The 10,972-nt window shown below is 41.7% G+C and overlaps 1 long non-coding RNA gene across 1 annotated transcript; it reads left to right on the top strand.

Annotated features, from left to right (window-relative positions):
• The first annotated feature begins 6,682 nt into the window (after window positions 1-6,682).
• LOC138595770 (uncharacterized) lies at window positions 6,683-8,971 on the top strand. The gene is made up of 3 exons (XR_011308558.1): window positions 6,683-6,813; window positions 8,447-8,602; window positions 8,693-8,971. It is a non-coding gene; the product is annotated as an uncharacterized lncRNA (long non-coding RNA).
• The last annotated feature ends 2,001 nt before the right edge of the window (window positions 8,972-10,972 follow it).

Here is a 10,972-nt window from a genome sequence, read left to right as displayed (position 1 = left end):
CAAAACAGGATTAGTGGAGAGTTGGAATTCTGTATCAAATTTGCTGAATGACTTGAATCAATATTGAACTTGGGGAGGACAGTGCACTGGCTCGCAGACACTTGGCCACAAGTAACCTCACGGGGTTCAGTGAGGTTAAGATACAACTTCTGACTAGTCAAAGTGTTGATATAAGAAATCACTACAAGTGTTTAACTTCCTTTAACTTTTTTCCTCCTCTAGAAGTAAAAGCAGAATGTGAGCTGTTAGAAATAAACATGCACTTCCAAGTTAATTTAGCAGTAGGGCCTACAGCTGTAATAAATGTAGCTAAGTGCACAATATACTGCGGCTAATGCATTCAAAATACTGTGTGTAAGTTACATATAAGAGCTTTTTGATGAGCATGCTTAATTGCTGACGCAGGCCGATTAAACGTGCCAATACTTAATGGAAAATGTGAAGAGTAGTGCATATTGCAATGGAAAAGGAGTGCTTTGATTTAATGTAGACTTTAGACATAATTTACCTTTAATGAATTGGAATGCAGCCCGCTTCTTGAGATCCTGACAGGAGATCTGTCTGTGAGAAAACTTCCGCAGCAAGAGGAGAGGGGGAAAAAGTCCGCCTTCAAAGTAAGTTGCAGAGCTCTCAGGTGGAGCGGTGATGACTGTCGCTGGCTGCCATGTGACAGAAAACAAAGGTATAATGTGGTGCCTTAACTCCGTTTTCAGCTGAGAGAGAGTCGGTCTTTTCGTCTGTCGGGATTCTAGCACTAAAGCCGCTAAAGCATCACTTATCCACATTTTATCCTCTACTTTGCAGCGCTTGGAGAGAGCCGCCCCTGACCACGCCTCTGCAAAAAGCTTGGCCCCCTTGTGCATGCCAAGACCTCTGTGCGAGTGCGGGCTCGTGGTTAAATACAATCAAATGTACGCCGATTTTTTTCCCCTTCCAATGTTGTGCTGAGCGAGTAAAAAAAAGTCACTGAAATTCTGTATTCATCAGCAAAAAGAGAAAACTGTTTAATTTTGGCAATTTTGGGTAATGTTTGGTTATGACACTGAATCTTCAAAATACCTGTTATCTTCCTAAAAGACACTAGATTTGTGGAGATTATAATACTTAACTTTTTGTTATTATATTTGTATACATATAAAGGATATCTGTTCCTCCTCTGCGTTCTTTTTGTACCTGTCGACTGACTTGCAATGCATTAACCCAAGTGATGTTCCCATCTGCATTAATTTAAACCAGACTGGCTCCTGCATGGGGCCAAGCAAACAAAGTGGCCCCATCCTCCTGAGTCTAACTGTTCACAGGTGACTCCTTTTGGGGATTAAAACACAAACCAACTCTCTGTTAATTCCAAACCCTGAACTGGTCGTCACTGTTTCCCCCCTCTGCCCGCTGCAACACAGAGCACATTTCATAATGGAAACAGGCAGGTTTTGTCTTTGTCATCTGGTCATTTTCACTGCAACATGTGGAAACAGTAGCTAATCACCAGGCCTCTGTGTGTGTTTTTGCCCCCCTGTGCTGACTTACTTTCCACAAGGGGAGACACAATCTTCTTTTATTCTACCTGACAAACATAATAAACCAAATGCTGGCCAAACCGCCCATGTGCCGGCAGTGAATTTACTCTGTTTCAGTAAATTCCCCTTGTTTCCATGACTCCCTGATGTTTTCATGTTGTTGTGTTTTTTGGCCCTAAGCCCTGACTCATCAGGTGAGTCGAGGACTGAATGGACCGGTCAGTCACTTGGTTATGGATTTAGGCTATACCTGATCTTTCTGTGATACATGTGCTGTGACATATTTCACAATTAACATGGTTTACAAGCAAAGGAAGACATGAAAAGGACATTTTAATGTGGAGCTTCCTGTTGGAAGTCTCATCATTTAAGAATAAGTAGTAATACCACAATATAAAATACAACACTAGAAGTAGAAGTTTGCTGATTGAGCTGGATCTAGATTTGTATATTTCATGTACAGTTTGATTAATCCACTGGTTCCAAATCTAGGGCTCGGGCCCCTTTCACTGGGTCACAAGATAAAAATGAACATAATTTGAAGATGGAACTTAAAATTTTGGGCCCAAAACAGTTATTTAAGGTGACTATCGTAGGCGTGCCGGGGGGGATGTCTCTTTTTTGGAATTGGTATCAAATCAAAGACCTCTAGTCACAATTCCCGAGCCAAATAGGTTGGGACCTGCTAGTTAAACCTCAAGTTTATCATGTGTCTATTTTAAAAGGAGGGTATTGTGTTAAATTCAAGCTTCATATTTCACTCTGTGATACCTGTGGAGTAGCTTAGCATAATTTACAGTTAAAAAACTCCTTATTTTTCTCACACTGGTGATCTTTGCGGGCCCTCATGCAGCCTTAACCTGAAACGACTCAGTCAGCTCTGTCCCTTTAAGAAACCCTGTGATGTCACAAAGTGCAGCTTGTAGAAAAAACTGTGTGAAACCTGTCATTCATAGCAGCCTGGGGATTACTCCCACATACTTTTACCTGCAGATTTGAAACTTCATCCATGTTTAGTTTGGACATCCAACATTGTATCATTATATATATGTCTTAAAATGTGAAACGGCATAATACCCCCTCTTTAAGTCTTAAATGTATCCTGCAAGTGTAGTCGGGTAAAAACTAGAATATCGTCCTCTGAAATGTAACTGCACTTAGCAACCTTCTGTCACTGCTCTTGGTTAATATTCACCACATCAGCGTGTGCTGAACTCATATAGACGCCTATAAACCACTCTCTTCCAGTGCCCCTCTCATGTCTAACCTACTTCTGCACAGAATCTGACACAAGAGCTCTTGCATTGGGGACCCACCGCATTCTGAACTTCCATAAACCCTGGCTTTTACTGTCTGCTCCGGGGTCAGTCGCAGGGGGCCTCGGCCTCGGACCCCAGCAGCCTCTCTCTCTCTCTGCGGTCAGACACAGCAGCCCCCCGCTGCCCCCTCCTCTCTCTCTCTCTCTTTTCTCTCTCTGACATCGCAGCTGAAATAGCAGCGCTCCCTTTGCCCACAACTCCCAGGTGGGAAAAACTCATTCATCTGCTGTAGAATTAATGTTGCTCTACATTTAGATGTGTGTGTGACAGGGAGGAAGAGTGTGTGTCTGTTTGACAGCGAGAGGTGAGGCAGCAGAGGAGTGACAGGCTGCATGTGTGTTGGTGCCTTCAAAGCATAAATAAATGAGTCAATACATAAAACATGCAATTATTTTAAACACTCAGAGTAAGTTTTATGGGCTGACTTATATAACACACAAAGGCGGACTGTAAGAGCGCGTCTGTATGAGTGCGGATAAAGGAAAATATTTACCAACTGCTGCTGGATTTCTATGATTTACAATGTGGTAATTTAGGTCAAGCCATCTGTAACAGAAGCAACATTCTCTGATTAATGTTTATTACAATGCTCGCCAGTAAATATACAGTATTTGTGCCTGCGGTGGAGCAATATAAATGATTTCATGCTTGGGCTTCTTTTGTTTGCAGCTTTATCCCTTCCTTTTTATTGCATCTTTTGTTTCCTGCTGCCTAATTTTTCTTACAAACTTTACCTCCTCTCTACCTGTCATGTGCACACACACATCTTCCCTCTCTCCCTTTTTTGTGTCTCTCGTCTTCCCTTTCATCCCCCCCTTGTTCTCTCTATCTCCCCCACACACTCATTGTTAAGCCACAGGTCCGCCTGCTCCCCTCGGTACCACCTCCATTCAGCATGCGGTCTTGCGAGAAATCCTGTGAAACCCAGCAGAATGCGTCAGCCGTGCCAGAAACCCTCCACGTCCGCACACAACAGTAGCCTCTAGGACACAACAGTAAAAACCACACACACACACACTCATGCACACACACAGAGTCCTTCTGTTGGCCCACATTATCTGGCACATTGCTCACTAATGGTTCTGGTTGGGCTGAGTTGAGGTCAGAGCGTTGGAAGGGAGTCGGGGTGAGAATGGGAGTAAAGAGCATCAAGGTCATTTGGCAGACGCTCTACAGTGTTGCTGTAGTGACATTATCAGCAGTGTTCAGCAGAAGGCGGCCTCTGATATCCACTGCAGGTCAGTTTGGGTTAGTTTGTCTGCCTCCACCCCCTAGTGGGGAAGAGATGCCATTGCAGCTGTGTGCACTGAATACAGTGGTTGCACTATTGCGTATTAGGAAACAGGTGTAACTGCAGAGTTGTCGTGTTCAAATGAGAGATAGGACTGACAGCACTTAATACACCTGTGTCCTTCTTGCCTTTACCCTCTCACATTCACACAGAGCAGCATTTTGTTTGTTAGAGTTGAACCAGGTAGCTGTAAGATGAATTCAAATACCACAATGTAAAAACACTTCACGATAAGTTAAAGTCCCAAACTCAAAATTGCACTTAAGAAAAAGTTCAAAATCACTGTAAGCAACTTAAAGTATCAAAAGGACATTTTATTTTGAAAATCGCTTTCATAAGTGAAAAATTATATTTCAGGGTTATTACTGCTGCTGCACAAATATGTAGCATTTTACAGCTGTTGTTGGTGATGTGGAGGTAACTGTAACTACAGCTGAACCTCTGTTCAGGTATAGAGCATTACACAGTTAAAAAAACATTAAAAGAAATGTGACATAAAGCAAAAACAACACACTGCAATACAAAATATAAGCTCTCGTCCATTAACAATGTAACAGTATATGCTTAAGCCTCAGTCTCTTTTGACTTTAGTTGTAACTCGTTAGTTATAATATACCTTAGTTGATAGATTTCCTGGAATTCTTTTCTCTTGGGACCCTGTAATCCCAGACTCTTTCATTTCCCAACACTTATAACACAGCACTCATAAAACAGTGTTAGAAACTTCTCAGTAAACTCATCAGTTGAACTTGTTCCCAGAACATTTTCTCTTCATGAATTGTTGCACAATAGAAAATGCTTAACCTTAATTTACCTTAGTTTATAGAATTCCCAGAATGTTCTTGTAAATTGAAATCTTACTATACAGGATGATTTAGTATCTATGGAAGGTTTTTAGTCATCCTTATTCATGACGGGTCATGACGTCCTCCTCTTGTAACACATTAACCTGCTGTAAGTGTGTCTACGCATGAGGGTTTTCTGCTGTGTGACATGACTCATTTAGTTACATGTGTTTACATCAGTGTGTACAAGCCTTCATTCATCTTTGCTGTTACATGGGCAAACAATTCACTTGAAATGTTCTTTATCTGTATTAAGTGATCTATCAAATACCAGTAATTTATCATTGCAGCAGTGCTTACAAGTCTAGTATTTTTCTTCCTGAACAGACGTAACTCTAACTATATTCTGCACCTTTCCACACAAAACCAAGATCCACCATCCATCCATTATCTATACTGCTTATGCTGCTCAGGGTAGCTGGGGGTTGGAGCCTATCCCAGCTGTCACTGGGCGAGAGGCGGGGTACACCGTGGACTGATCACCAGTCAGTCACAGGGCTGACACATAGAGACAGACAACCTTTCATGCTCACACTCATATGAGTCACTAATGAACCTGAACGAGCATGTCTTTGGACTGTGGGAGGAAGCTGGAGTACCCGGAGGGAACCCACACATGCACGGGGAGAACATGCAAACTCCACAAAGAAAAGACCACTACATTCGAACTGATCTAACCACGGCAGTACCGTGCAGCCCAAACCAAGAACCTTTCAAGTGAATTAGGCCGAAAATATATCACCTCACCAATAAATCCCTGACAACTAGCACTTGATAAATGTAACCACAAGGTGTCAGTGTCTGACTTACACACTAAGCTCCTCTCTTCAGGGGTCAGGTTGGAGAAGAAGGTAGAAAACTCATAAAACTAGTTTCTGATGAAAAGCTGAAATGTTTAACCCCCCAAACTTTTAACCACAAAGGTCAGCTATTAGCTGAGACTCGAGTCCACCCACCACTCTGTTACAGTAATATCTTGAGCAAACAAAAAGACTTCAATCTTGGTCAGATGATAATGTAGAGGCACTTGGAGCTGGGGGATTGTGGGAACTCAAATTCCCTTTGTTTTATGTCAAAATGTATAAAGCCTGCAATTATGTAATATTAGCATAATCTCCAATTACACCGCTTTGAGTGTGTGGTGTGTTCGTGCTGAATTTTTCATGGTTTTATGCTTATTGTGCAAACCAACTCCAACCAAGAAATTTCACAATAACTCCAAATGCAATGTACTCCTGTGTCATCTAATATTATCCCATACAAAAATCATGCTTTTTCTTGGATTGTTGTGGCTGTATAAGCATTTAAGTCTTTATGATCTCGTTGGTTTCAGGTACAAAACAGAGTTCAGAGAGAGAAGGAGGGAAGCCCATCTGATTATGCAGCACTTTCCCACTGCTGTGCCTCCAACAGGACATTGATTTTGGCCCCATTTTTGCTGCTGCAGGATGCCGCTCGTCTGAAGTCCCTGCGAGGCCCCCGCGAGGAGGCTACTGTGGCCCCGTCCAAGACAAAGACTACTGTAGGATATGGAGGGCAAACACAGAACACAGGCCGCCTCGGTTTATGTTCTTAGACTTGAGGGTCAAGTCTCGTCTGTCTGAGTGGATGCATTCTAAACAGGGCCAGAGGTCAGACAACATTTGATTACTTTTAATGTCACATGTGAGGTGAATATAGACTATACAGTTTTATGACATAACAGCAGCTTCTGTCCTTCATCATAAAATGGAATATCTATATCGAGGTATGCCAGATATGCTTTATTTGTCTTTTACTAGACCGTGTGAGGAGCTTACTTCGCCAAGGAAAAGTCACCAGACGAGAAAAGTGACCATAACGTAAGCCATGACGCTCAAACTCATATGTTGTCTTATTTCATTGTGGCCGAAATGTCAGTGTAAGGATTGCGTTTAAATTCAACCAAGAAAAACCTGAAAAAACATGAAACATGTCCCCACATGTTATGGCGCCACTGACCTAAATAAACAGCATTACAGACCAAAATGGACTTCTGAGACACCGCAAATGATTTGTGTACCTGAGAAGCTTTATTTTTTGCTCCTTGTTTGAAGTAAGGCCATCGCACTCAAAAGAAGAAGCATTGCCCTGCAGTTAACTCCACTGCCCTGAGAGATTTATGGTAGCCAAAGGGTTTTAGCATGTATGCGCCAACATTTGAGTAGATCCCAAAACATGCTTCAAGTAGCTGACATCAGTCTCTGAGAAGCACATGTGTCAACATACTCTGGCCTGACCTGTGCGCATGTCAGGGATGTAAATACAGCAAGTTATATTACAAATAATATGGTAGTTTTCTTTCTATTTATGACAAAAATACAATAAGGTATTTCTTGAGTTTGACAGTTTAGTCACAGCATCCATTAGTGAGTTGTTCTGGAGCTTTCAACAGTATGATTTGGTCTTGCTACACTGTATGATAAGGTCGTAAGCTTGTGAACAAACAAGTATGGAGTCTTGATTTTAGTTTATGTTGTCATATTCTGTTTCAAAGATCAATAAAGAACCGTCAGTGTCAACTTTAAGTCCTTAAAGTTTCATTATTCTTTAAAATGTAAGGACTTAAAGTTTAAATAACAATGAAACGTTTTGATATGGTTTAATCAGTGTTGGGCAAGCTACTCATGAAATTTGAGCTAAGCTAACAGTTACTCTACATTAAATTTAGCCTTATTACATTGAAGCTATCCCTTAGAGAAATGTAGCAAGCTAAGCTACAGCAACACAGCAAAAGTAGCTTGCTACTTCTATTTCTCTGTAGCTTGTTGGTAGCGTGTTTTTAAAAAAAAATCAAATAGCTTTTCAGTAGCTTCACTCTTTTATTTATTCAGTAGTGAGGTAGCGTTCACACAAGTTACATTCTCCTACTACAAAGTTGCAGAGCACTGAGCTCTCTCATGCGGTCCGGAAATGTGTATGTGTAGCAGACAGCGGTACGTCCGTATAACGGATACCTGGGACGTCTCTGCTACTGGGAGTCAGGAGAATGTAGTTTAACTATTAACGCCGATATTTGTAACACCAATATTGCCCAACACAACTCCTAATCTTCTAATGAAAAGTCTATGATAGCTCCAGAACGAACCAGTATGGGGACCTTAGGTTGCCTACTTGGCATCGAAAGTTATTGTCAGTCCACTGACCTGAGAGAACTCTTTAGCTTAGCTGTTAGTCAGAAAGCTAACGGTATGCCAGCACGAGTCAAAGTCAATAACTTGGCGTACAGTTGACACAAAGTAAATATAATTTGACAGTGTGTTTAACAGGTCGACTACCAAGCTAGCTAGCCATGTCATTGTTCCCCAATGAAGATTTTCACAAACCAATAATCGGCCATGTTTACTGTCATCTGCAGTCTGAAATAGCTAGCTGACTAGCAAATGGGATGTAAGACGATGTGATCCACATTCTTAGTATGTTCAGAGGGGATAAGTTTGTCCTTTTTCATTTCAGATACAAGCTGATACGTTGCCAGCATATTACTTTCGAACGGGGAACACTTTCTCTGGAGAAACTAAGAGGATGTGCATTATCAGGAATTAATTAACACCCTGCAGCCAATCAGAAACAAGTACTTAACAAGACCATGGTATAAGCTTAGATTATGAGGTAAATATTGATATTTTCCATAACCAAATGCACCGTATTGCTATTTTCGACATTGAGCATTTACTCCATCTCCATCCTGATGTCCTCAAGGAGCCTTGGCAGTTGCAGATTTTGGGGATGTTTGAGGACAGCACGAGCCTTGGACCGGGCACAGGCTGCATTTCCGATGGTAGATATGCAAGGGGAGCAAAATAAACATAGCTATTGTGCTTCCAGCAGGGACAGAAGGGAAAGAGAAAGTAGAATGGATTAAAAAGAAGCCACTCCCAATACATCCCCCTCGAGGCTCAGGGAAGCCAAGTCTACAACCATTCAGCGCTTGAAGTCAGGAGGGGCAGAGAGGTTGTCGAGTGCAGAGACGATAAAGGAAAGAGGGAAGATTTTCTGCAGCTGCACAACAAACATCAGCAAACCTACTTCACAGAAGATTTATCCCCCCTTTTCAGCATTGTACTCGCTCAAACTGTTTCTCATACTTCTCATCCTTATTGGATTTGGATGGCTGCTTGCACATTTTGGAAACTGACTCCTTAAACCTCACCCGCTCCCTGTTAATAATCATTCACCCTGCTGTGGTCCCCATGAAGTCTCCATCTTCTTTCCAAATAAACCTTTCACCACCTTCACACTTAACTGTTTTAGCAATAACAGTTTATCTGACAGGTCAGTAATTCACAGGTGTTATTAGGAAAAGTGGTGCACCTTCGGATGAGCCTGCAGATGCGTCATTGAGGCCTCAGAAGGTGTTGGCACTGGCTGATAGAATAAGCCAGTTGGAAAGGATTTATTGGTGCTGCAACGAGAGACCGAAAATCTGTTTCTTCTCTCTGACTGTCTGATTGTGTTTCTCTTTCCCTTCTGTTGATCTTCAACCAGGCTCATTGAAAGGTTTGCTTCACTACCCTAGGATCAGTGAGGGTTTCATGTCCTAAAATAACAAAAGACCCCCATTTGACCAAAGATAACACAGACAAACTAATGAAGGCGTTATTTTCTTAACAAAATTAACTAATCTTACCCTTATTCAACAAAGTCTGCCTCTGTTCCCCCTCAACAGTCTCCTTGCCATTCTCTACCTCTCCACTAGATGTCCTCAGACTTTCCCTCCTTTATCAATCGACACACCTGTTGTCAGTTCTCAGCTCTCTCCACCCCACCTGCACACCTGCCTCCACTTAACTAATCAGTGTCATGCCATATATATACCACAGCTTTTCCTTTGTTTTGATTCCTGCCATATGGATTAGTGTTTTCATTTAGGACTTTCTTTGCTCTGGACCTGCTTTTGTGCCAATCTACAGTATCTGCCTGTTTCCCTGCTGCCATCGTGTCTGCCCTTCATCTCCAACCTGCCTGTAAGTGCTAAATTTTCTCCCTTCTGCTGCCTGTTCTGTTCTTCTGTTGTGACACAGTTTGAAGTAACAATCTCGAACTTAAATAAATGTCTGTTGAGTCACCATCTATCACCGAATGAGTTAACACAATGATGCCCACTGATGAAAGCCTTGCATTTGCAGTATATAGTATTATAACGGACTGGGTGTCTGAAGCGACATTCGCGGAAAAAAACACAAGCGGCGCCCATTTAGTGAGGGTGGTTGGTCTGCAAGAGAAGGTAGCCGGAGCTAAGCGGCTGCACTTCCGGTTTCTGTAAGCATTGTGAGGAAACTGTAATTTACTATGGCTGAACAAACCAAGAAAAGATCGATGACTACAGATACAACTTTAAAAAATTAGTGAAAATCCAAAGGAAAGGGACAAATTTGACGCTCAGATGAAGGCAGACAGTCTAAAAAAGTTAGAGCCATGACAAAGGGAGCCAGCTGTAGACGTCTGGTTAAATTAAGACACGTGCTCATGTAATTGCTGGTTGTTGCCTGTAGGTGGTGATCAAGAGCTCTATAACTTATGACTAAATTATACTTAGTGGTAGTTTTTCAAGTTGGAAAAGTTGACGTTAAATACGGAGGTGAATGAAATTAATTTGTCTGCTGCTGTTTCAGTCTTGCAGTCCAGTTGTCATTTGAAAAGTAAGAGTTTGTAGGAGTGAAAAATGTCAGTTGATCTGTAAGTAGTAAATGTATTTGAAGTGTAATGTCTGAAATTGGACTGTAATTGAAGACAAAAGTGTCACATTGACCAGGCACAGGCAGTTAAAGTGTCAGTGATGCTTTACATATTGCTCTCCTGAGTGGAAGATTGAGCTGCCAGTGTCTGTGGATGTCCCAAAAGAAATAAGTGACATTTGAAGTGTATAAACTGAAACATGATGTCAGAATGTTGCTCTGCAAGCTTAAATTAATTGTGAAAAAATGGGATTTAGAGGAGCTGGAGATGCGTTTTGTTTATTTCCAAGGCAAGACAAGAAGA

The sequence above is a fragment of the Semicossyphus pulcher genome, unplaced genomic scaffold, assembly GCF_022749685.1.
Source record: "Semicossyphus pulcher isolate SPU_LCO1_2020_fin unplaced genomic scaffold, fSemPul1.0.p SCAF_18, whole genome shotgun sequence".
Classification (NCBI taxonomy): domain Eukaryota; kingdom Metazoa; phylum Chordata; class Actinopteri; order Labriformes; family Labridae; genus Semicossyphus; species Semicossyphus pulcher.
This window is presented reverse-complemented; position numbering and strand designations above follow the sequence as displayed.